The sequence below is a fragment of the Choloepus didactylus genome, chromosome 11 (assembly GCF_015220235.1).
Source record: "Choloepus didactylus isolate mChoDid1 chromosome 11, mChoDid1.pri, whole genome shotgun sequence".
NCBI classification, from domain to species: Eukaryota; Metazoa; Chordata; class Mammalia; order Pilosa; family Megalonychidae; genus Choloepus; species Choloepus didactylus.
In genome coordinates, this window is record NC_051317.1 from 28,185,912 (window position 1) to 28,209,942 (window position 24,031).

The window sequence follows — 24,031 nt, forward strand, 5'->3', positions numbered from 1 at the left end:
TTTAAATATTTGTTTTGCAGGCCAGAATTTGGCCAATTTTGGGAACTGTTCTGTGTGCCCTTGGAAATAATGCATCATCTGCTGTGATTGTGTTTAGTGCTCTACAAATGGCAACCAAGGCAAGTAAGCTGGTGGTATTTTCAAATCTTCTTTATTCTTACTGATTGTCTATTTGTTCTTTCAACTGTTGTTGAATATAAAATATAAAATTGTGAGTTTGTATATTTCTCCTTGTAGTTCTCTCAGTTTTGGCTTGTGTATTTTAAAGCTATCTTATTATGTGCATTAATGTTTCATATTGGTATATCCTCTTGATGAATTAAATCCTTTACCATAATGAATTGACATTTACCATAATACTGATTTTTGCTCTTAAATACAAATGAATCTGATATTAAAATAGCCATCCCCCAGGTTTCTTTTGATTATTGTTAGCATGCCATATATTTTTTCACCATTTTATTAAACTCTGTGTATCTTTTTAATTAAAGTGCATTTCTTGAAGTCAGTCACAGATGAGTCCTGCTTTTTATCCAATCTAACAATCTGTGCCATTACTTGGGGGTGTTTAGGCCAGAATGGGCACATAGTAAATATTTTGGACTTGTGAGCCAAACAGTTTCTGCCACAAATCATCAACCCTATTGTTATAATGTGGAAACAATCATAGACAACATGTAAAAGAATGTACATGTCTGGATTCCAATAAAAGTTTGTTTACAAAAACAGTCAGACTGAAAACAATATAAACTTAATGTGATAATTTATATAGGTTAAGCTTAAGTCGAGCATCATGATATTTGTGTTGTTGTTGTTTAATTTGCTCCATCTGGTCTTTGTTCTCTTTTCTTTTTTCTTTTCTTTTTTCTTGCATTGAGTATTTTTTAAATCATACATTTCCCCTCCTTCATTGATTTATTAATTATGACTCTGTTTTGTTGTTTTCATGGTCACTCTAGAGTTTATAGCATACATTTTAACTTGACAATCTACTTCCAAGTAATCACATATAACTTTTATAAAAGTAGATGAATCTTAAAATACTGCACTTACATTTCCCTTTCCTGCCTGTTGTGATATTGTTGTCATGCTTTTTGCTTTCACATGTTATAAAGTGGACACTACATTGTTGTTTTCCAGAGATTTAAATAATAAGAAACAAATCTTACATATGTATCTATATAATTGCCATCCCTAATGCTTTTCATTCCTTTGTGCAGATCCATATTTGTCTCTGGTACCATTTTCCTCCTGCCCAGAGTACTTCCTTAAGAGTTTTTGTATGTATCTGCTGATGATGAATTCTTTCACCTCTTGTACTGAAAATCTGTTTATTTCACCGTTTTTTTTTTTGATGGTTATTTTTTTGTATTGTTTTGTTTTTTTTCATTTTTATTGAGATTGTTCAGATACCATACAATTATCCAAAGATCCAAAGTGTACAATCATTTGTCCCTGGGTACCCTCATACAGCTGTGCATTCATCACCACATTTAATTTTTGTTCAAGTTTTAGAAACTTTTCGTTACTCCAGACAAGAAATAAAGTGAAAGATGTAAAAAGAAAAAAAGAAAAGGAAACTCTAATCCTCCCCTATCCCTAACCAACCCCCCTCAATTGTTGACTCATAGTATTGGTATACTACATTTGTTACTGTTTATGAAAAAATGTTGAAATACTACTAACTGTAGTATATAGTTTGCAATAAGTATATATTTCTTCCCTATATGCCCCTCTATTATTAACTTCTAATTGTATTGTTATACGTTTGTTTTGGTTCATGGAAGTGATTTCTAGTATTTGTACAGTTGATCATGGACATTGCCCACCATAGGATTCAGTTTTATACATTCCCATCTTTTGACCTCCAACTTTCCTTCTGGTGACATATATGACTCTGAGCTTCCCCTTTCCACCTCATTCACACACCATTCATCACTGTTAGTTATTCTCACGTCTTGCTACTGAAACCCGTGTTCATTTCCAAACATTTAAGTTCATCCTAGTTGAAGATTCTGCTTATACTAAGCAACCGCTCCCCATTCTTAAGCCTCATCCTATATCTTGGTACCTTATATTTCATGTCTATGAGTTTACATATTATAATAAGCTCCTATGAGTGAGACCCTGCAATAATTGTCCTTATGTGTCTGGCTTATTTCACTCAGTATATTGCCCTCGAGGTTTGTCATCAACCCATTTTTTTAATATGGTTTTGTTCACTCACCATACATTCCAACCTAAGTAAATAATCGATGGTTCTCTGTATGGTCATATATTTATGTGTTCACCACCTTCACCACTATCCATATAAGGGCATCTACATTTCTTCCACAAGGCAGGAGGGAGAGTCAAAGAAGGTAGAGAGGCAAAAGAAAGAGGAAAAAAAAATGACAGCTAAGAAGCAGCAAAAGGAAAAATAAACTTAAATCAAAGTCGGGTAAAGAATCAGACAATACCACCAATGTCAAGTGACTAACATGCCTCCCCTATCCCCCCCTCTTATCTGCATTTACCTTGGCATGTCACCTTTGTTACATTAAAGGAAGCATAATACATTGATTCTATTAGTTACAGTCTCTAGTTTATGTTGATTGCATCCCTCCCCCAATGCCTCCCCATTTTTAACACTTTGCAAGGTTGACATTTGCTTGTTCTCCCTCGTAAAAGAACATATTTGTACATTTTATCACAATTGTTGAATACTCTAGATTTCACCAAGTTACACAGTCCCAGTCTTTATCTTTCCTCTTTTCTTCTGGTGTCTCACATGCTCCCCACCTTCCTCTCTCAACCGTATTCATAGTTATCTTTGTTCAGTGTACTTACATTGTTGTGCTACCATCTCCGAAAATTGTGTTCCAAACCACACACTCCTGTCTTCCTTCACTCTGTAGTGCTCCCTTTAGTATTTCCTGTAGGGCGGGTGTCTTGTTCACAAAGTCTCTCATTGTCTGTTTGTCAGAAAATATTTTGAGCTCTCCCTCATATTTGAAGGACAGCTTTGCTGGATATGGGATTCTTGGTTGGTGGTTTTTCTCTTTCAGTATCTTAAATATATCACACCACTTCCTTCTTGCCTCCATGGTTTCTGCTGAGAGATCCACACATAGTCTTTTTAAGCTTCCTTTGTATGTAATGGATCACTTTTCTCTTGCTGCTTTCAGGATTCTCTCTTTGTCTTTGATATTTGATAATCTAATTATTAAGTGTCTTGGCATAGGCCTATTCAGATCTCTTCTGTTTGGATTATGCTGCGCTTCCTGGATCTGGAATTTTATGTCTTTCATAAGAGATGGGACATTTTCATTAATTATTTCCTCTATTATTGCTTCTGCCCCTTTTCCCTTCTCTTCTCCTTCTGGGACACCAATGATATGTAGATTCTTGTACTTTGTTTCATCCTTAAGTTCCCGGAGACGTTGCTCATATTTTTTCATTCTTTTCTCCATCTGCTCCTTTGCGTGTAGGCTTTCAGGTGTTTTGTTCTCCCGTTCCTGAGTGTTTTCTTCTGCCTCTTGAGATCTGCTGTTGTACGTTTCCATTGTGTCTTTCATCTCTTGTGCTGTGCCTTTGATTTCCATAGATTCTACTAGTTGTTTTTTTGAAGCTTCGATTTCTGCCTTATATGTGCCCAGTGTTTTCTTTACACCCTCTATCTCTTTTGCAATATCTGCTCTTAACTTTTTGAATTGATTTAGCATTAGTTGTTTAAATTCCTGTATCTCAGTTGAAGTGTACGTTTGTTCCTTTGACTGGGCCATAACTTTGTTTTTCTTAGTGTAGGTTGTAATTTTCTGTTGTCTAGGCATGGTTTCCTTGGTTATCCAAATCAGGTTTTCCCAGACCAGAACAGGCTCAGGTCCCAGAGGTAAGAAGAAATATTCAGTATCTGGTTTCCCTGCGGGTGTGTCTTAGAAAATTGCTCCACCCTGTGATGCCTCAGGTCACTGTGCTTTTCTGCCCAGCAGGTGATGCCTGTTAGCCTATAATTCTTGACTGGTGTGAGGAGGTATGGCCGTGTTCCCCAGGCTCTGGGATCTGGTTCTGAATAGAAAGGGCCCCACCCCTTTCCTCCTAGAGAAGACAGACCCCCTAGGGGGAGGTCATTAGCATTTCAATGGTCTCTCTCTCTGCTTGTGCTGTCTCCACCCTTCCCCGAGTCACAGTCCCGGAAACTGAAAATGACTGGGGCTTTCTCCACTGAGCTGAAAAAGAAACAGATAGTCCCCTTCAGACCTAGTCCAAGACACCCCTCCAGCTCTCCAAGGTCAGTCATCACCCAAAGCCTCTGTCTGTTTTTTGGGGATGCGTACCTGTAGTGAGCAGTTCACAGTCAGTACTTAAAACCCCAGTTGGAGCTCAGCTGAGCTATATTCGCTTGCTGGGAGAGAGCTTCTCTCTGGCACCACGAGGCTTTGCAGCTCGGGCTATGGGGGAGGGGGTCTCGCGACTTGTATCCGCAGGTTTTACTTACAGATTTTATGCTGTGTTCTCAGGCATTCCTCCCAATTCAGGTTGGTGTATGATGAGTGGATAGTCTCGTCTGTCCCCCCGCAGTTATTCTGGATTATTTACTAGTTGTTTCTGTTTTTTTGTAGTTGTTCCAGGGAGACTACTTAGCTTCCGCTCCTCTCTATGCGGCCATCTTGCCATCTCCTCACCTTTGTTTCTGAAAGATATTTTCGGTGGGTATAGAATTCTAGGTTGAATTCTTTCCTGCTTTTATTCCCCAGTCCTTAAAAGATGTTCCACTGTGTCCTCGCTTGAATTGTTTTCAACAAGGAAATCTCTGCTCCTTCCTATCTTTTTACCTCTGTACATCTTGTGCTCTTTTTCCCCCAATTGACTTTAAAATCTTCTTTTTATCACCTTTTGGAGGCAGCCTCTAAGTTGGGCCTCAAGGATTCCCGCCCGCTAGCATTCTAGTCCTTTGCTTTCACCTCCCCTTGAGCGTGACCTGGATGTAGCTACTCATTTCTAATAAATCAAATGCTGAGATATTATTCCTGAGGCTCAATTACAAAAAGACTGACTTCCATCTCGTGCCTTTCTTTCCCGCACCGTGATAGACGTCAGCTGCTTCCTCGTGAGCTGCAAAGAAGCCCATGAGAAGCAGGTGATGTTTTCCACCAAGTGCTGCTGAAGACCCAAAGCCTCCAGGGTGAGTGGGTTTGGGAGTGAACCCTTCCTCAGTCTGTACTTGACTGACAGCAGTGGTTGTCAACAACACAATCTCAGCATCTGAGCCTGTCTCAGACGAGCGGACCCTGAAACAGAGGCATCCAGCTGGTCCTCGTTGGAGCACTGACCCTCAGGTACGTTCAGGGAACACGTGTTTTAGGTTGCCATGTTTGGGGGTAGTTTATTGCACAGAAATAGATAACTAATACACACTGTATTAGTTTTGAGCAATTTGGTTATGATGTGGTGGTGTATTTTTATGGGGTTCTTAAACTTCCCATGGGTTTATGGTTTTTGTTAACTTAAACTTTTGTGGACTTATAGATTTTATCAAATTTTCAAAATGACCATTATTCCTCAAAAAATTTTTGGCCTTTCCCTCATTTAAGGATTAGACAGTATGAATTTGTCCCAAGCTTGAAAATACTCTGTTCATTTTTTAATCCTTTTTGTCTCTGGGAATTTCATTTTAACAGTTTCCAATGCTCTATCTTCAAGGTCACTAACATTTTATTCTGCGTTGTCTAATATGACATTAATCACATCAGAGTTCTTCTCATTAGAGACATTGTAATTTTTATCTAGATGATCTGTTTCAGTCTTTTTATACTTTCCATGGCTTTACTTAAATTTTAGGTTATGTGGAATACCATTTTAAAAATTGTTTCATTATTATTGTCTGCTAATTCTAACACCTGGGTCAGTTCTGGGTCAGTTTAGACTGATTGGTTTTTCTCTTCATATGGGTCATGTTTTCTTGCTAATTCCACATGCCTGAGAGTTTCTTTATTAGATTCCATGCTTTGTGAACTTTACTTTGTTGGGTTTGGGATAATTTTATATTCATGTATTACTGAGCTTTCTGGGATGCACTTCAGTTGCTTGGAAACAGTTTGTTGCAACAAACTGTCGCTTTGCACCAACAGTTCTTTGGTGCAAAATGACAGCCATTCTATGTGGAACTTGGGATCAAAGGGTGACCCCAGAAATCACTGGAGAGCCTCAAGCTGTAGGAAGTGTGCCTGTTCATTTTTCCATGTGTTATTTTCAGCATCAAAATAGGGCATCACGAATGGTCTTCCAATCTTACTGAAAGGTTGAGGTCATATGGGTCAGAATTTTAAAAACTGTTTATGAAAAACACCAGAAAATACTTTTGTGGTATAGCCAGATCACTTAGAATTCTGGGGATACTCCTGTTTTTCATTTGTTTCATGTGTGGCTAGAAGCTACTGAGAAGTGAATAGAAATTTGGTATGTGGATTCCAGGATGCATGAAGACAGATTCAGGAATACTTTTGATAAAGTGTATGAACTCTTTTTTCATCAAAATATAGGAAATTAATGTAAGTATTCGGTTTATAAAAAAATATAACTTTTATGTGCCATTCTGTTTTACTAAGATTTATGCTAAATTCTGCCAAGTTTCATTATTTGAAACTTCCACAACTAGTAGATGAAGTCATGCTTACAGCAGGTTGGGCTTTTCTTATCTTTCCTCCAAATATTTCTGTTTGTACTATTTTACTTAGTATAAAAATATTTTGGAGTATATATTACAAAAAAAATTAGAGGCATACTTATAATCTTGATAAGACTTTTATCTTTATTATATTAACCTTTTTCAAATTGTTTTGTTCAGCTGCTTCCCATCTATCAAAGTCTAACTTAATAGATCCAATCACTAGTTGAAGTTTATTTTATTTAGAACTTGAAGCTGGGTTGTTGCATTAACACTTGCATTTGTTCTTTGTTTAAATATTCCCCAAATGATAGAATCCTCAAGGCATTTACTGAGGGTATGGCTATTAAATCACTTTAATGGATATTACATAACAGAGAAATAGTAAATCATGAGTGAAGTTTACGGGACACTTTGGAAATTATTTTATACAAATATTTGGGAAACTCATGTGAAATAGTATCCTGTCTCCTGGATCTGCCAATCAGGGCTCAGACTGTAGAATACACTTCACAGCCAATCTGATCGAGCTCTAACCTCAGGAATATGGTTAAGTGTCACTCTCAAAGGAGATGGGTTCAGTTTTCCTAAATTGTTTGCACAAAGCGAAGCCAGTGGAGTGAAAAGATCAAAACAGTTGAATCACCAGGAGGATGTGGATTAGGACCTTAAAAACGAGCCCCGTGCCTGTCCTGTGTAATGGGAAGACACGAGCCGCCGTTGCTTCCCCAGCAGTAACTGGCGGTGCAGGCTCTCGGGGCTTTCATCTCTTCAGGTCTCGCTGGCGTTTTACATACATGCAGAACAACAGAGTAGTGTTATTCTCACATCATTTTTGACAATCTACTTTCAAGACAACATTCAAGGCACAATTCAAATTCAACCCCCAAACGTAAATGCACACACGTCCTTCATCTTGCTCTTAGCCCATGCTTTGTCCTCCGTGACACACAATGATTAGCCACAGGTATGTTTGCTTTTATTTTTGTTTTTTAATACAGCAGAAACACTAAAAAATGTGTTCCCAAATACTGTGCTTAAGAGCATTCACCCACTGTTTGAAGAGCTGCCAGCTCTTGGCAGTGAAACTTCATGTGGACGTATCTCCCACTGCGGCTGAGTTGGGGTCCGTCTCCAGTGCCACCTTCGTTTGGAGGTGTTTCGACTGACTCTGACTTCTCTACAGCCTGTACTGTGTAGAAATTAGAAAAAAAAATGTTCACAGCACCATAGGGGGCTTTTCAGAGCATCATTTAGCTATACAGTCATGTTTACAGGTAGAAAACTGCTTAAGTCCAAAATTTACCCAATGTTTCATTCTTGGGTAAAGAACCAATTTTAAGTCCAATTCTTTGGATCCCATGTCCCATATTCTGTGAATTTCCTGTCCTTTTGTAATTGAGGCATCTTTAAATAGATGTTGTAATTAGGAGCATAGTTGCCTATTTTATTTCCCCAAATGGAAGACTTAAATGCATGGGTTATTTCTGGAAAATAGTGTCATCAATGTATTGAAGTTTTGAAATAAAGAATGAAACCCCTCTGGAATGTTGGGGTTCAGTTCTTAGGCCCTGTCTCAGTATCACGGATAAAAATATTATAAATTAGTGAGCACCTCCATTATATACCAAACAACTTGAAGGAAGGGGGAAGCCCCGAAGTCATCTTTACGTGCCATGGTGTTCCTTCCATGGTCCTGTACACAGTTGGAGCTCAATAAGCGCGTGACAGCAGTGCTGAATATGAGGCTTTTCATTGTTGGTTTTTCGAGAGACAGTTTTCCCCCATGGCGTAGTCTACGCTATGGGCTGATGAGCCAAATTATTGATAGGGTTCCCTTGTCTGCCTTAGCCATGTAAATCCACAAAGATCATGAAGTGGCGCATAAACATAAGCATTTCATTTTGTTCCAAACTTTCCCTTCCCTTCTTCCTTTCCCCCCTCCCTCCCCTTTTCCCTCCTTCCCTCTTTACTTCTCCTTCTTTCCCTCCCTCCCTCTCTCTCTCATTTACTTTCACTATTTTCTTTATGCCTGTGGGATATACTTTGGTTCATGCCCCATCTTTGGGCATCTATGGATAGCGAAGTAAGGGAAGATTCATCTGTTTATATAAACTTGTCTGTTGAGTCCTCTTAAAAGTACTGAACAGTGCTTCCAAACTATTTCACTTTTACCATGCAAGCCAACTTCCCTAACCACTTCTAAGTTATTTTTCCCTTGATGTGTGTGTCTTCTTGGTGGCAAGAACGAATGTTCTGTACTCTATTTTATTATGTTCAAAAACAATTCAACTGAATTTATAACTTTTTAAGCTTTTTGGTACATGTGACCTTCAATGATATTTATTCATGCTATCTTTTCTTTTGAATTCCGTACCTCATGTTAGTGGAGAGAAAAAAATTACCCTGGATTTCAGTAAGAAAAATTGCTCTCTCATCTTGTTATTGAGTCAGTTTGTTTTCTTTTATATATAAAGAATGGCAAGACTCTTTTGGATGCAAATTCTCCTGCAAAAAACATGCTAGTTACCATGAAATGAAGGGAAGACAAATCAGTCAATCAATCAACCAACCAACCAATTGATCAATATTCTTAAAAGCTTTCCGTCTGGCACTGGGATATGTGTTCTAATATTTAAAGGCTGAAGGTCCTGCTGTTTAATAATGTACAGTAGGAATGTCGTTACTTGCAGATGACCTGCTCAGAGGAAGGTAGATACTTTCCTGCCTTCCATGCCCCACTTGAACGGGTGACCATTGTCACAGTTCACGTGGGGTCTCAGCTCCAGGAGAGCTGACTTCCAACTTCTCAGATCTCAATGCTGGGATGCTAATGCCCCAAATTAAAATCAACAGAGAAATTAAAGATTTAAGTATTTTCCATATGAAACAGCTTTCAGATAGTTGAACACATACAAAGTAAAGCAGTTAAAGGTATTTTTTTCTAAATTTAATCAAGGTACATGGAAAGAATATGTACACAAATGTGAATATAACAGATAACAAATGTTAATATTCTTGCACTGTTATACCAGATTAAATGTTTTGAAAAACTTGTCATAATGTAACATGAAATCTAACCAGATATTTTTTCTGACACTGTCAAAAGCATCATACTAGATGTGTGTGTGTGAGCCCATAAATATGCTTTTAGCTCTATGTCTGGGTTTCTCAGCCTTTACTATGGACAGATTGGGCTGGGTAATTCTTTGTTGTGTGGACTGCCCCATGCATTTTAGTTTATTTAGCAGCACCCTGGGCCTCTACCCACTAGGTAGGTACTACTTGCCCGCCCCCAAGTCAGAAAATTCCAGACTGTCTCTAGACATTGCCAAAATCCTTGGTGGGGGGCAAAATCACTCCCGATTGAGAACCACTGATCTGCTGCATAGAATAAATAATCCCATATATATTTAAATTTCAAAATCAATATAGGAAATATATTGGTGCAGTTTTGTGTCTGGTGTTAAATGGACAAATAATTATTCATTCAATTGATTTTTGTTTCCTTTTCAATGGGTTTGAATTTGAAGTCCATATGATGAAAGTTCACCCTGATGCATAGATATCTTCATGGTACTGGGATTTTTCAGTGTCAACAGAGCTAAGGAGAAGAATGTGTCACCAACAGCACTGACATTTAGATCAAATCAAGGCCAGACTCAGCCAGCACTGATTCTGTGGCCAGAGTGGCAGGTGTGGATGAAGGTGTGGGACAGCCACAGGGATGCCTGACGTGACCTCCAGTCCAGAAGCTGTGGGTGACTCCCGCAGGTGGGACACATCAGTGCTACAATGGCCAGCCAGCACCTGCTTTGAGCTACACACAAAGTTCCAACAAAGAGCCGTGTGAGAGCTCCTTTCTTTTTTCTTTACACCAAGCACCCATATTCATTTCTAGTTGGAAAGGACAAAATGGAATACATTTGGATAAGAGTGACTCTGAAAGTGAGGGACCATGAACTCTGACACATCAGAGGAGAATGCACTCGTGTAGCATCTGGAGGACGTGGCAGAAAGTTCTCATTGACTAAAGTGTGCTCTGTGTCAGCCTTACTGAGCCTGAATTTCTAAAACACAGTAGTAATGATGGCCTTTCAGTGCCGCTGTGAGAAAAGAATGCGCAATCGCACAGACCCGCAGTAAACAGGTGCTGCTTTCCCTCCACTCCAAAATTTATCTCAATCAGTTTTCTTTATCTAAATTTATCTATATGCATTTCAGATATATGAGGAAGGAACTTGGACTGTTTAACACAATACATGGAAGACTGGGAAATGTGACAGTTGCTTCAAATATTCAAAGGACTGCCTAGAGGGGAGGATTACGTGTGATCCCCAGGTGAAAAGATCTAGGATTAACATAAGGAATTATCATACATTACACCTTAAAGGTGTAAAAGTGTGGCCAAGTCCCCACTCCTAATGTCTTCCTTTTCCACCTCATGATTTCTCTGAGCTCAGAAGTGACTTTCTAACTTAGGTACCATAGATCAGTGTGGTCCAATGAACCACAAAATCTTTTCCAGTGCTTGGCTATAGCAGTTGATGGACTGTGAATGCAGAGAAGCAGAAAATAAGCTCTGTGCCACACTCTTAATCAAGTAAAGGCTCAACAGTTTAATAACTCTGTAACTTTCCCTCTTCACTAGCAATAGAGCAGTGCCGCAGTATTGTTCCAGCCAAAGGTTGATGTGTTATCTTGGTAAATTGCCTCGTTCATATTTCTCAATGAAATTGTGGATGGAATTTATCTGGAGGCATCATCAGATTTTTCTTTTCTCCTTACTTCTTAATCATATGGTAATAGTTTATCTATCCAATTCCCACATGTCTGTGTGCATACACACGTACACACAGTGGAGATGAAAACGACATACCTTTTCTGTAACATATTTAGAGTTCTTCAATCAAGTGGTCCAAGCTTCCTCAAAATTCCATTTGCCAAATTATCCAGCAATTTGGTACTCCTTCTTGAGTCTTTCCCCCCCTCCTAAATTGCCCCACAACACTGGTGACAATTCATAATTTAACAATTAGGCAGAGAAAGAATGGGAGAGTCAATAATTGACACAAGAACTTTAGATTTGGAGACATCTTTGTATCTAGTGCCTCTCTGATAGGTCTTTGTTAATTATGGTGCTGGTTTGCTCACTGGATCGGCCATCTGCACTGACCCCCTGGCCCTCTCTGTTCTGCACACTGGGGTGCCTGCTTCAGCTTCTCCTCCCTGGACATTCTAAGGCCTGACTACCAGAGATGGGGTTGGGTTCATGTGATATTCTAGACTTACCCACACACTGTACAGGAAGCTGATGGGCCCGTAAGCACACAGCCTTAGTGTCAAGTCCAATCCCCACTGCCTCCTGCCCCACAGAAGTCTCAACCAACCTGATGCTCCCAAGCTCTTCAACCCCCGGCAAGAGTCATATGGTGGGGCCAGGGGAAATCGCCATCCTTCTTCCCCAAAGATCAGATCGTATACATGTTTACCTGCCTGTGCCCCATGGATAACTCTGTGCCCCAGAGAGAGGCAAACTTGGCCAGACTCATTCAGGGCAGTGAGTGACTACTTATGATGCATATTCAGAAAGGTTCTTGGGAGACCTAAAGTACATCTTCTCTAAGATGGTTTTGTGTGAGCACATTAAAAAAATGCAGTCCAATTTAGCAAAGCTTTGGAATGTGTGTGTGCATGGGTATAAATATTTGCATATATACTAAGAACATCAGTTGAACATTCAACAAATCATGCAAATACTGAAATGAAAATTCCCTATCCCACTCAAAATCTTTATGGCAGGTTCCTATGTGTCCTAAGCTGTACCTTATACATTATTATTGTTTTCAATTAGTGTATGCCATTTTTATATTGGTTTTAATTTGCCTGTCTCTCTGTATGTATTTTCTTTTCCTTACTGGGAAATCCGCCCCCACTCTTTCTTTTGAATGTTGTTCTCAGTCCCAGCTATGAATATCTGTCATTAGAAGACCCATGGATGATAGTAGCCCATTTACCATTAAATATAGACCAAGATTTAGGCCATGTTGTCATGGGGTCAGCAAAATTAACACAAAATTTCAGGAATGCAGGTTTTCAATTAATATTTTTAAAAACTTTAAAATGGAGATGTCTGTAAACACAAAGATAATTTTTCTAAGAACTTTTCCTAAGGAAATAAAGATAAACAAAGTACTAGGAATAAGTATAGAATTAACCCAGTGTAATAGATAATAATGAAACATTGGAGACAACCTAAATATTCAACAATGATGAGGTTTTTAATGAAAATATTTAGTAGTTATAAGATGAAATACTGAAGAATCATTAAAATTATAGTATTTAAAAAATATTTGATGGCATGGAAATTATTCGTCGTGTAACACTGAGTGAAAAAATACATAACTGTATGAAATACTATCCTATTTTGTGCAATATTTGCATAGAAAATGACTGGAAGGAAATCCACCAAATTATCAAAAGTGTTTAGCTCTATGTCATGAGATTAAATGTTACTTTCTTTTTCATACTATCATGTATTGATCAACTCTAACTACAATGTATGTAGACCCTTCATATTACAGATGTGGTTCTCACCCAGTGACTTTACCTCCCAGGGGCCATCAGCAACATCTGAAGACATTTTTGGTTTTCATGATGGGAGAGGGAATACTGCTTGAATCTAGGGGTAGAGGATGATGCCAAACATCCTACAATGCATGGGAGATATCCCCACCACAAGTAATTATCTGGCACAAAATGAAAATAATGCTGAAGTTCAGGAACCCTGGAATGATGGAACATAGACTCAGAAAACAGAAAAACTGGTAATAAATCCCAACTCTCCCAGTTCATGACTGTGCCATCTCAGGCAATCATTTGGCCTTTGGGTGACTCCGTTTCCACATCTGGTAACTGAGGATAATAGGTGCCTCTGTGCCATAGGGAAGGTGTGAGGACTGAATGGATTGAGCTATGTATGGTGCTGAGAATGCCCAGCCCAGGGTCAGTTTAATGCTGGTGTCCCGAGTGCCAGTGCCACATACATACCATGTCTCATTTTCAAAACTATGAAAGGCACCAAGAGCACTGATAGTAATTGTGATAGTTTGAAGCTGTATGGACCCCAGAAAAGCATGTTCTTTTGTTCCCATTGTAAGTAGGATTTTTGGTGAGTAGGCTCTTTAGATGTGACCCATCTCATTCAGGGTAGGTTCCTTTATAAGAGAGAGAGATACAAAGGCTGAGAAAAAAAAAAGTCACAGAAACAGAGAAGAAGCCACTGAATCCAGAAGCTGGAAGCAATGAAACCCTGGAGAGAAGGGAGAGACAGCAGGTGCTGCCATGTGCCTGGCCATCTGACAGAGGAGCCCCGGATCACCGGCAGCCTGTCCTCAGGAAGTAGGTATCATCTTGATGATGCCTTCATTTGGACATTTCCATAGCTTCAGAACTGTAAGCTTAAAAACTAATAAATTTTCAGTTTTAAAAGCCAGCTCATTTCTTGTATACTTCATTTCTGCAGCCTAACAAACTAAAACAGTAATGAGACAAACACCCAGAGTAAACAAATGATGATTTGTGTTATTTTTTTAAGTTTTTAAAAAATTTAAATTAAATTAGTACTCAATTTAAATCTACCATCATTATCTATTTATTTATCCCTCTGCCTATCTTTATCTGGTTATCTGTCCATCTAATCTATGTGTACTTAGCCAGCATCTAATTATTTTATATATTATTAAATATCAAAATAATTTTTTATTGCTAACCTAAGTTTATCAATTGCTTCTATCCTCCTTCAGAACAAAGTCAGGACCCAAACATGGCTCCTATTTCTTCTAAAATCAGCCCTTCTATTTTGCATACTGTTATGGTTAATTTTTGTTCCATTCTTAAAAAAATAATACTTTTATAATAATAGTTAATAAGATTACTAATATAATTTATCAGTTTATTTACTGATCTTTGTTCAATTTTATCCCATTTCTTTCTTCTACTATCTTTCTTAATAAATTGCATTTTAATGACTCTTTTAATTAGTTCTATAGGGGAGGGCCAATGAGTGGTAAACATATAATCTTTCTGTACCTAAAATCATCCTCATGTTTTCCTCACACCTTAATAATAAATTAACTGGGTATGAAAAACTGGATTCATTGTTATTGTCCCTCAGCACTTTGAAGATATTTCTGCATGATTTCCCAGGTTATATTGAGGAGATGCCTCAAAATGTGATTATTAACATTGGTAATTCTTAGATTGTTCTTTTCAATCTTTGATACATGTTTTAAGGTTTTTCTATTTATAACGTATTTTATGTAATTGTAGTAAAATATTTCTAATGTGAACCCGTGTTTTAATAATTCTGGTCAACACTTTTGATGTGCTAAAAATCTGAAGGACATTGGAAAAACATGACTATTATCACTTTAAATAGTGTCCCTCCAACATTTCTTCTGTTTTAATTTGTTTAACTCCTTTTGGTGCTTTAAATTTTTGTGCTATGATGTACTCTTATCATTATCTTCATATTCACTAATTCTCTCTTCAACTATGTCTAATCTAGAATTGTCTTTTCTAATGTGTTTCTTGTTTCTTAGGGTTTATGTCTATATGTTTATTTCTGGGAATTTTAATTGGTTCTAATGAATATCAAATTCATTTTATAAACCTGTCATTTTTCCTAATTTTATGAATATTGTTCATCACTTTCTTTATTCCTTTGAATAATTAAAACGTTCTATTAAAATTCTTTCCATGTTATTCTGTCATTTCCATTTTCTGATGAAGTTTTTCTCCCATTTGTTAATATTTTTTATAATTGGCTATTTTCAACTCTAAATTTATTATGACAGTTCATGTGGAGCAGGGATTTCCTTTTTATCAGTTCAGAACTAGGTCTTGCATTTGTAGCTTTGGATCCTGTATCTCAAAGATGCTGAAGACTCACACCTTGGCCAGTTCATGGCTTGGCCTACTTCTTGGGTTCAGGTATTCATGTATTTTCCTGCCACTCCGGACAAACAAGCCACTTCTGTTCATAATCCTGGGTCATTCATAGCTTTTCACAGCCCCTCTTCATAGGAAAGCTCCCTCTGTTTCACACAGTTCAATTGCATCTCAACTTTCTATTTCTTTTTCCAAATTTCAGTAAGCCTTTGACTTCATTTCCACCTCTTTACCTTGTATCTAAGTTTATGTTCTTTCTTTCTCTTATTTCCTTCCTTCTTTCTTTCCTTCATTTTTCTTTTGTTTCTTCCTTTCTTTTTCTTCCTTTTTTCCCTTCCTTTTCTTCCTTTCTTTTTTTCTTCATTCTTCCCTTCCTATTTCCCTTCCTTCCTTCATTTTGCTACGCCTTTTAATTTTAAAATATCATCAAATCTATGTGTTTGGAGTGACTTAGAATTCCTGCTGTGAAAAATTATTCACAATCTTTCAATATAAGTGCATTTGCATGTTACATATATATACATATACATATATAATTATACTAATAAACTATTTTGATATTTTCATTTTCCCTACCAAATTTGACCAATATTATAATTTTTTTTCCTTTCAATTTATACTACTTCTCTATAGCTTTGAATTACTGGGGGCAAGCTCCAGTGTTTATTCCCTTGGCTTTCTGCTTAATTCATTGTGGTCAATTATACTAGAATCATTGATTGGATCCTGTTTTGGGCCAATTGGTTTCCCTGTGCCCCATAGCTCTAAGCTCCCCTTTACCTAACCCCTCTCTTTCACATTGCATGTTTGTGCATACAGTGGGAACTGGACAAAAGTTTGTGGACACATCAGTTCAAAATGACCCTTACTCTAGAAAAATAGATTTTAGTATCCTACTGATGGTGGCTTAAATCCTCAGAGTATTCACTCTTTCAATTTCATATGCACATTATTTTGCTTTGGATGAGTTGAATTGTTGAAACAACTTGGATGCTGATCTTTCTAATTGCAGTTTGCTCACTGAATCAGCCATGCTTATTCCTATGAAAGTAACACCCTGTGTTTGTTTGGAATCATGCTCCTCCCCTTCTCTTAGACATTTAGCAGCAGCTTGTTTACCAGCAAACCAAGCTCAGCTAGCTTCTCATTGCTCTGTGGAATCATGTCAACATGTCAACATTCTATAATCCCACTAACAACACTTTTAATATGGGCCAATCATTTTCTCATGGGTAAAGTAGATTTGGGCCTCATATTTTATTTGTTTTGGAGATTTAATTCATTTTGCCGGGAAGTCACTCTCCATTCCCATTTCCCATCTAATGGAATAGGAGAAGGGAAACCAGAGCCAAATTCCTGGATCCTGCACTGACCTAATGCCTATTCTTGAGGATGTATCTTTGCTGATCTAAGCTTGAATAATCTCCTCATTTGTGAATCTTACACCACTTACTGCCAGTGTTAGGTAGGGATGCAAAAGGGTACTTGCCAATTTAAGGTACTCCCAGAATCTCCATCTGAAAGGTAGTTCTCTCATATCTGAGTCATCTCTATACTACTATACAATTCACATATTTGTTATATTTTTATGTTACTTCCATGGAGTATGTGTATACAGTATATTCTCTAGGGATCTTTGTTCTTCATTAACTGATTTCAAGCATTTAGAACTACTTCTGGCACATTGCAGCTATTCAGTAAGTATTTGTTAAATGGATGAGTTGATGGATGAAAGTGACAAGAGTTTTCCTGGGGACACTTCTACTTTTAAATCCTTTCTTATGACATTCCTTTGAAGAGGACTTCAACAGGGCCTTTACCTGCCTCAAGAGAGCTTTTAAATGCAGAATATGTAACATCATATTTAGTAAATATTAATCATTACCTAGACAATTAGAAAATCTTTTGATTTACCACTACAGGAATATTAGTAAAAGGGAGACTGTTACTTGATTTGCATGAATCCAACACATGATTCTTTGGAGTTTGTTGAGACTTACCTTGTAAGTCAATTAAACATACACACACACACACACACATACACACACACCATGTGTTTTTTTCTCTAAGTTTTTAAAAGGTTCCACATATGTCTTTTGCTTCAGGTTTATAAGTTGTGTAGAAAAAATCTGCATGCTTACTAATTTGGTCTTTTTAAATCACCAGTTATTTTGAAAGACTTGTATATATGTTTTCTCTAACACTTGGTCCTTGGATAAATGTGTCTTTCATTGTAATTCTGAAAATTTTTGCTTTTGTGTTTTGAGGTTGCTAGTAAATACATCTAGACTCAGGTTTATCATATTTTCCTAGGAAATTCTGTTCAAATTATTATGGAATGAGCTTCCTTTTTTTGCAAATTATGCTCTTAGTCCTACAGTCCATTTGGTCTAATATTAATGTTGTTTTACTAACATGTGTGTTGTCTTGATTATTTTTACTTTTTTGTTGTTGCTTTTGCCTGGCATATATATTTTTTATCTCTTTACTTTCAAATTGTCTGTTATATTTTAAGTGCGACTCATAAAGATACATATCTGAACTTCTCTTATTTAATATAAAAATCTCTATCTTGTAACTGGTGAATTTATTCCATTTATATTTATTGTCATAAATCATATAACTGGGATTTTGCTACCATTTTATTTTGTGTTTTCTAACTACCAAGCATTTTCTTTGATTATTTTTTGCATCTTTTACTACTTTCTACTGGTTTAACCATATTGTATTTATATTCTTTCTTTCCTTTTTTCTTTCCTCTTTTTTATTAGCTTGTAGTTGTTTATTTGTTTGTGTTCTTTTACCAGTTGCATTGAAATTTCAACCTGCATGCTTAATATGCTCCAAAATAATTCAGAAGCTGCATCCTCTTCTTGACTCTGATCCCCTTCCTATTTTACATGTTCTTGCTTCTTGACATTTTATGAAAACATTCTTTTAATCTGATCCAATCAGTCATTATTGAAAGGATCATTTTTGTTCAGTGTTTATTTAGACTTGCCTAACATTAATAAAAATGCTTACTCTGCAGTCTTTCATTAACTCTGTTCCATTTTATTTAATTTAATTCTCCCTGCATTTATTTCTTTGACATATATTTCAGTGTGGATGGACAATTGTTCAATTACCTAGTTTTCATTGAGCTGAACATCTGTTTCATGTGCAGTCCTTCAAAGTTCCTGGTCCAGAGCAGGAGCTTTATTTCCAGCTCCCCACTTGGCCTGCTAGGGGGTACACTGCACACTCACCCCCTACCTGCTTCTGTCTAGGCTTCCATGGCCACCATTCACATCATTGAGGCTAAAGTTACCTCTTTGATACTCGGGGTGTTCCTTTGTATTTTCAAGCTTATCTCTGCATTCATATATTTTTTTAAAAAGGCTGAATTTTATCCAGCATTTCTAGGTGTCTACAGTCAAAGAGTTTCCATGTGGTGCAGTCACAATATTTTTGGATCCAGGAGTCTCCAAGGTGATGCTCTAAAACCAGGTAGGGTTTAACTGAGAGGGAAGGATTATTCTGAGTAGAGACAGCCATGCTCATGAGAGCAGTAGAAGGGATACGTGATTCTTTCAGGTACAGGAAAGCGATATAGATGAAGGGAGCAGAAAGTGAATGGAGAGGTGATATAGATGAAGGGAGGAGAAAGTGAATGGAGAGGATCACAAAAGTTCTTAAATCATCACGAGGAGTTTGCACAATATTCTGAAGGCTGTAGGGTATGGGTTTAAAACAATGAAGCTTGCTTTCTAGAGAGATGTGTTACGAATGGATCGGAGAGGACATTGGATTTGAATCAGGGAGATCACTTTCGGCATGTTTGAAATAATATAGGCAAGGAATGAAGCTACTGACTCTAGGAAAGCTCATGGAGAACAGTAGCCTCCCTCTAGTGTAGTGCAATTGAGACCTTTTCCAGTTGAGCAGCTGGCTACTGAGTCTGATGGGTTAGTAAAGAAGCAGGTGTATGGGAGAGGGGGATTGTCCTATGCTTTGTCTCGGGTTCACTTCCAGCTGCTGGATATGTGCCTTCCTATGACCTAACTGAAAGTCAGTTGGTTCACAATAATTGCTCTACTTTGCTTGTTAAGAGAACTCAATTAATCATTGCTTAGGGACATGCATTTAAATTGAGGGTCTTTGCATGATTTTGAGCAAGGTATGGGGATGGAGGTAAAGTCTGGCTTGCTGATTTTCCCCATGTCCCAGGGACTTCACAATCCTGAGATTTTTGCTTCTCTTTCTACCCTCCTTTCTCCTCATTACCTATTGGAATCTTCAGCTTCTCTTGAGGTCCAGGGTAAGGCCCTGCTCCTCATTAGCTCTCATCTGTCTCAGGCATAATCGGACATGACGTGATATAAAGGGTAGTACACTAAAAAACCCTGCTGAATCAATAAATTAATTTCCATTTTGTATGATCTGACTGGAATGTAATCTCCATAGGGATGAGGATATTTGCCTTTTTTTTTCCACTGATGGGTCTCCAGCCTAAGGACCAGTGTCTGACATGGAGCAGGGACTCAGTGAATATGTGTGGAATGAGTGGATAACAGCCCAGTGTTTACTTGCTGTCTTCTCACCACAGAGTGACGGTTATATGTTTGTGACAACTTTAGGATGCAGAATTGAAAACATCTCATGAAGAGGATTATTGTTACCTACATGTTGTTTATCACTTCTCTCCCTCCCCCATTTCCAGAATAGTCTGTTCTATTTACTTTTGAATTTAACTCAAATGTCCCTTGGAAATTCTTGGATGATTTCAGATCACAACTCAAAAAGAATACTCAATCGCAACTTTTAAGGTAATTTCCCTAAAGGGTGTTGTTGAAAGCATGAAGACAGATGGAAAGAAAGCATTTTCATGTCCTCCTTATGGCTCACTGGAAATAAAAAGTTAGAAAGTTGTCCTAAGATGAGGTCTATAATTAAAAACAATTTAGGCTGATTTAACAGTTGGTTAAGCAATTCTTTCAGTTCCTTTTTGCATCATCAGAGACTAAGATAGAAGCTTCCTCTCTGATTGTTAATTATTCTTTTTTATTATAGTCATGACACTTAAGATTTTCTGTGTGCTTTAGTCTTCTCGGTAATTCAATGCTATAGTTAAAATATTTATTTCTGCCTTGAGAAGTTTTCCTTTCAAATCCTCTAGCAGGAAAATTACTACCACTTCTAACTGAAAATGTAGAGCAAAGCACCCCTGCAACCCTCTGACGGGGTCCTCTGCTTCCCATGTGCCCGGGGTCCCCACTCATTGAGCCCCCAAGACTGTCACAGTGCCGGGCACTGAACAGGCCTGCCGCAATTCACCCATCTTTACTGTTTCTGTTCTCATTCTTGCTGCAATGTATTTTCATTATGGGATATCTGGAGAACACTAAAGTATATAGGAAAATATCACAATCAATTATAATTACACCATCAATAGATATTGATAAATATTTTTGAAAATACATCTGCATCCTGGATGTACTTTTAAAAATCTATTTTACAAGTTACCATTTAACTGTGATGTGTTTCTCCTATTAAAAAATACACTTTAAAAGTGTTATTGCTGAATAGAAATCCTCTCTAAGGACATAGGAGATTATTTTATCATACCTTTATTAATAGACATTGATGTTTAAAATATTTTGACATAATTACCTTTGCTTTTATCTTTGCAAATACACATTTGTTTATATCTCTGATGATTTTATTAGCATAGATTTCTAAAAATCCACACCTAATTGTGTTTTTAAGCTTCTAGGAATAGTTACCAATTAAGAGAATGGATATTTTTCTCTTTTTTTCTAGAAACAATTATTTTCTCTTATAAGGATAATTGAAAAGATGTTAAGAATGAATAACCTAACTGAATAACACAAAGTTTAATTGCCTTAGGATGCAATTTATTTTCACTTGAACCAGAAGTTACAGCAAATCACAAAAATAAAATTTGGGTCTAGTACTCAGAAACAGAGTTCCCCCTCTCTTTGCCACTTAGAACTCCATATGTCTTTGGGGTCACTTCTGAGCATATGGACCAGGGGGCCTGTGAGTGGACTCATTTGGGATCTCTATCCAAGCCCCGACATCCCTCAAGGAAACCCCATCCAGCTTCCCTGAGCAATGGCTTTCAATAGCTCACATTTCTGGGGTAACATCCAATCGTTCATATTTTTTCAAGATCTACAGTTGGAAAGCAGAAGGGCTGCATGATTACATCTATGTCTCTGATCCAGAGACCAATGTTGATTTAGTATTGGGGGCTTTACTGAAAAGCTAGCTGGTCCAGTGGGGTGTGCGGTGGCCCTGCCCCAGCCAGCCCTTCCAGCCATGTGGGAGGGCCCCCCAGTGCATCCTGGAGATTCTCCACAATTCCGCAGTGCTGTCTGAGGTCCTTTTCTGAGCCAAATTGAACGCTGATGACACACTGTTCTTTTCCATCCAGCGCATGCACCTGCCGATAGATTTCATTTGTTTATAAACAAATTCGTTCGTTTCCACTTAAGTTGGTGAAATGACTTCCTCTTTATGCATTAAAAATATAGCACCATATTTATCATTCTATGATATTCAGGCTAACAGTCTGAAGGGAACAAAAAAGACTTTATTCTCAATAAAAATGTGCTTGTAGCATGAAGAATCTGACTTCTCTCTCTGGTTCATCTTCCCCGGCTCTGCTCCCGAAGCTGCACCTGGTTCGTTCAGGCCATTGTCTTCCTTTTCCGCTTCATCGTCTTCACTGCCTCTCGCCTTTTTTCTCCTTTGCTTTGCCTCTCTTTGTCCTCTTCTTTGCCTTGGTTTCAAAATATTTGCAAACTATTTTTTTTGCAAACTCTTAGCTGAATATTTACAAATTTGTGGTAAAATATTTGCAAACTCTTACCAATTGCTTATTACAGAGCACAGAAACACCTACATTGGAAGAAAGCATGAGAAATGTAAAGTTCTCAAATGATTTGCCAAATGGATTATGTAATGATGGCTCATATATTATAAATGTAAAATACCTTAGTATATGTATCACAATTGATATTCAGCAGCTTGCAAATTCCCATCAAAAATTAGATTACTCCTCCATTAATGCTTTGCAAAACAATGTTTTTGTTGATCTAATTAACATTCTTCTTTAGAGACAGGTTAGAATATCAAACAGGGATTTAAAATAGCAATTCATGTTTGAAAAAGAATGTAGAAAACAAAAGCACAATCATATCACATTTACAAGAGCCATACACCATTTTGAAATATTAATGGAATGTTTGTTTCTTTAGTTTTCCTAAGGCATAAAAACATTTTATAGGAATAAAGATAAATTCAAACGCTTGGCTACATATGAAGTTTATAACAATTGATTTTAAAAGCACCATTGCAACACTTTCTAAGCTATGTTATGCAAGTCACTGTGGCTTAGGGGCTCTAGAATGGATAGAAATCCACTTATATCTTAGGTTGAAAAGTGGCTGGGATCACTTAAATGCAGAGCAGCAGGAGGAAATGTGTTTTTCTTTTCCAGAACCAGGTTTGATTCAACTTTCTATTCCAGGACCAGTGGATGCCGGATCTGGGCTTGTTTCTCTCCTGCTGGTGCAGAAACAAACACTGATCCAGATCCACCATTACCCAGTGCGCAGAGCTCAGTGGCTCTGGAGGGGTTAAAATGACTGCGTTCAACCGGGACACCTCTCAGATAATAAAACAAAACATTAGGTTGAGAAAAGGATGTCAGTATGATTTAGAGAGTCACCTTAGAATCAATGATTCTGTACATTATGAAAAGGATAAAGGAAGTTTCCCAGGTGCAGGCATTTCTTTCTAAGTGTCAATTTGCCGACTGGACATAGTTAAGGAGCCACTTCCCACTTTCTCTGTCGACCACCTGGCAGAGTATCCTCTACCTGCTGGGAGAACCAGTAAAGCCTACAGCTGTGAACCCCAAAATATTGGACTAACCTGAAGTCTGACATGTCCAGAGCAGGTCAGCGGGCTTGTTTTCGTCACTTCAGGGTGGCTTTTGTGTGAGAAGTTATTGAACCATTCCAGTAATGTGGAGATGACCTAAAAATAAAATATAAACATGCCCCATATTTTCAACTTTACTCTTCTTTGGTGTATATTGAAAGGCATTAAGGGAAAGAACTAATAAGAGGAAGTAGGTAATGATTTTCTCAATATTTTCTTTCCTTATAAACAAAGTTACATGTTTAATTACAGATCTTATTGGTCTTGGTATCAACATTTCCTGTAAAGATCTATGAGAATAGAAGTCCTGTTTCTCTACACCAGCCCACATACCAAAGAGCCCCAGTTCCTCGACAGCTTTTCACCCCCACTTCCATGCTCAGGAGATATTGCTGTCATCACCTTTTGCCTTGAATATTAACCTCAGTAATTCACACTCATTTTTCTCAGTGGTGCCCCCAGCCCCCTAGTTCTTCTATG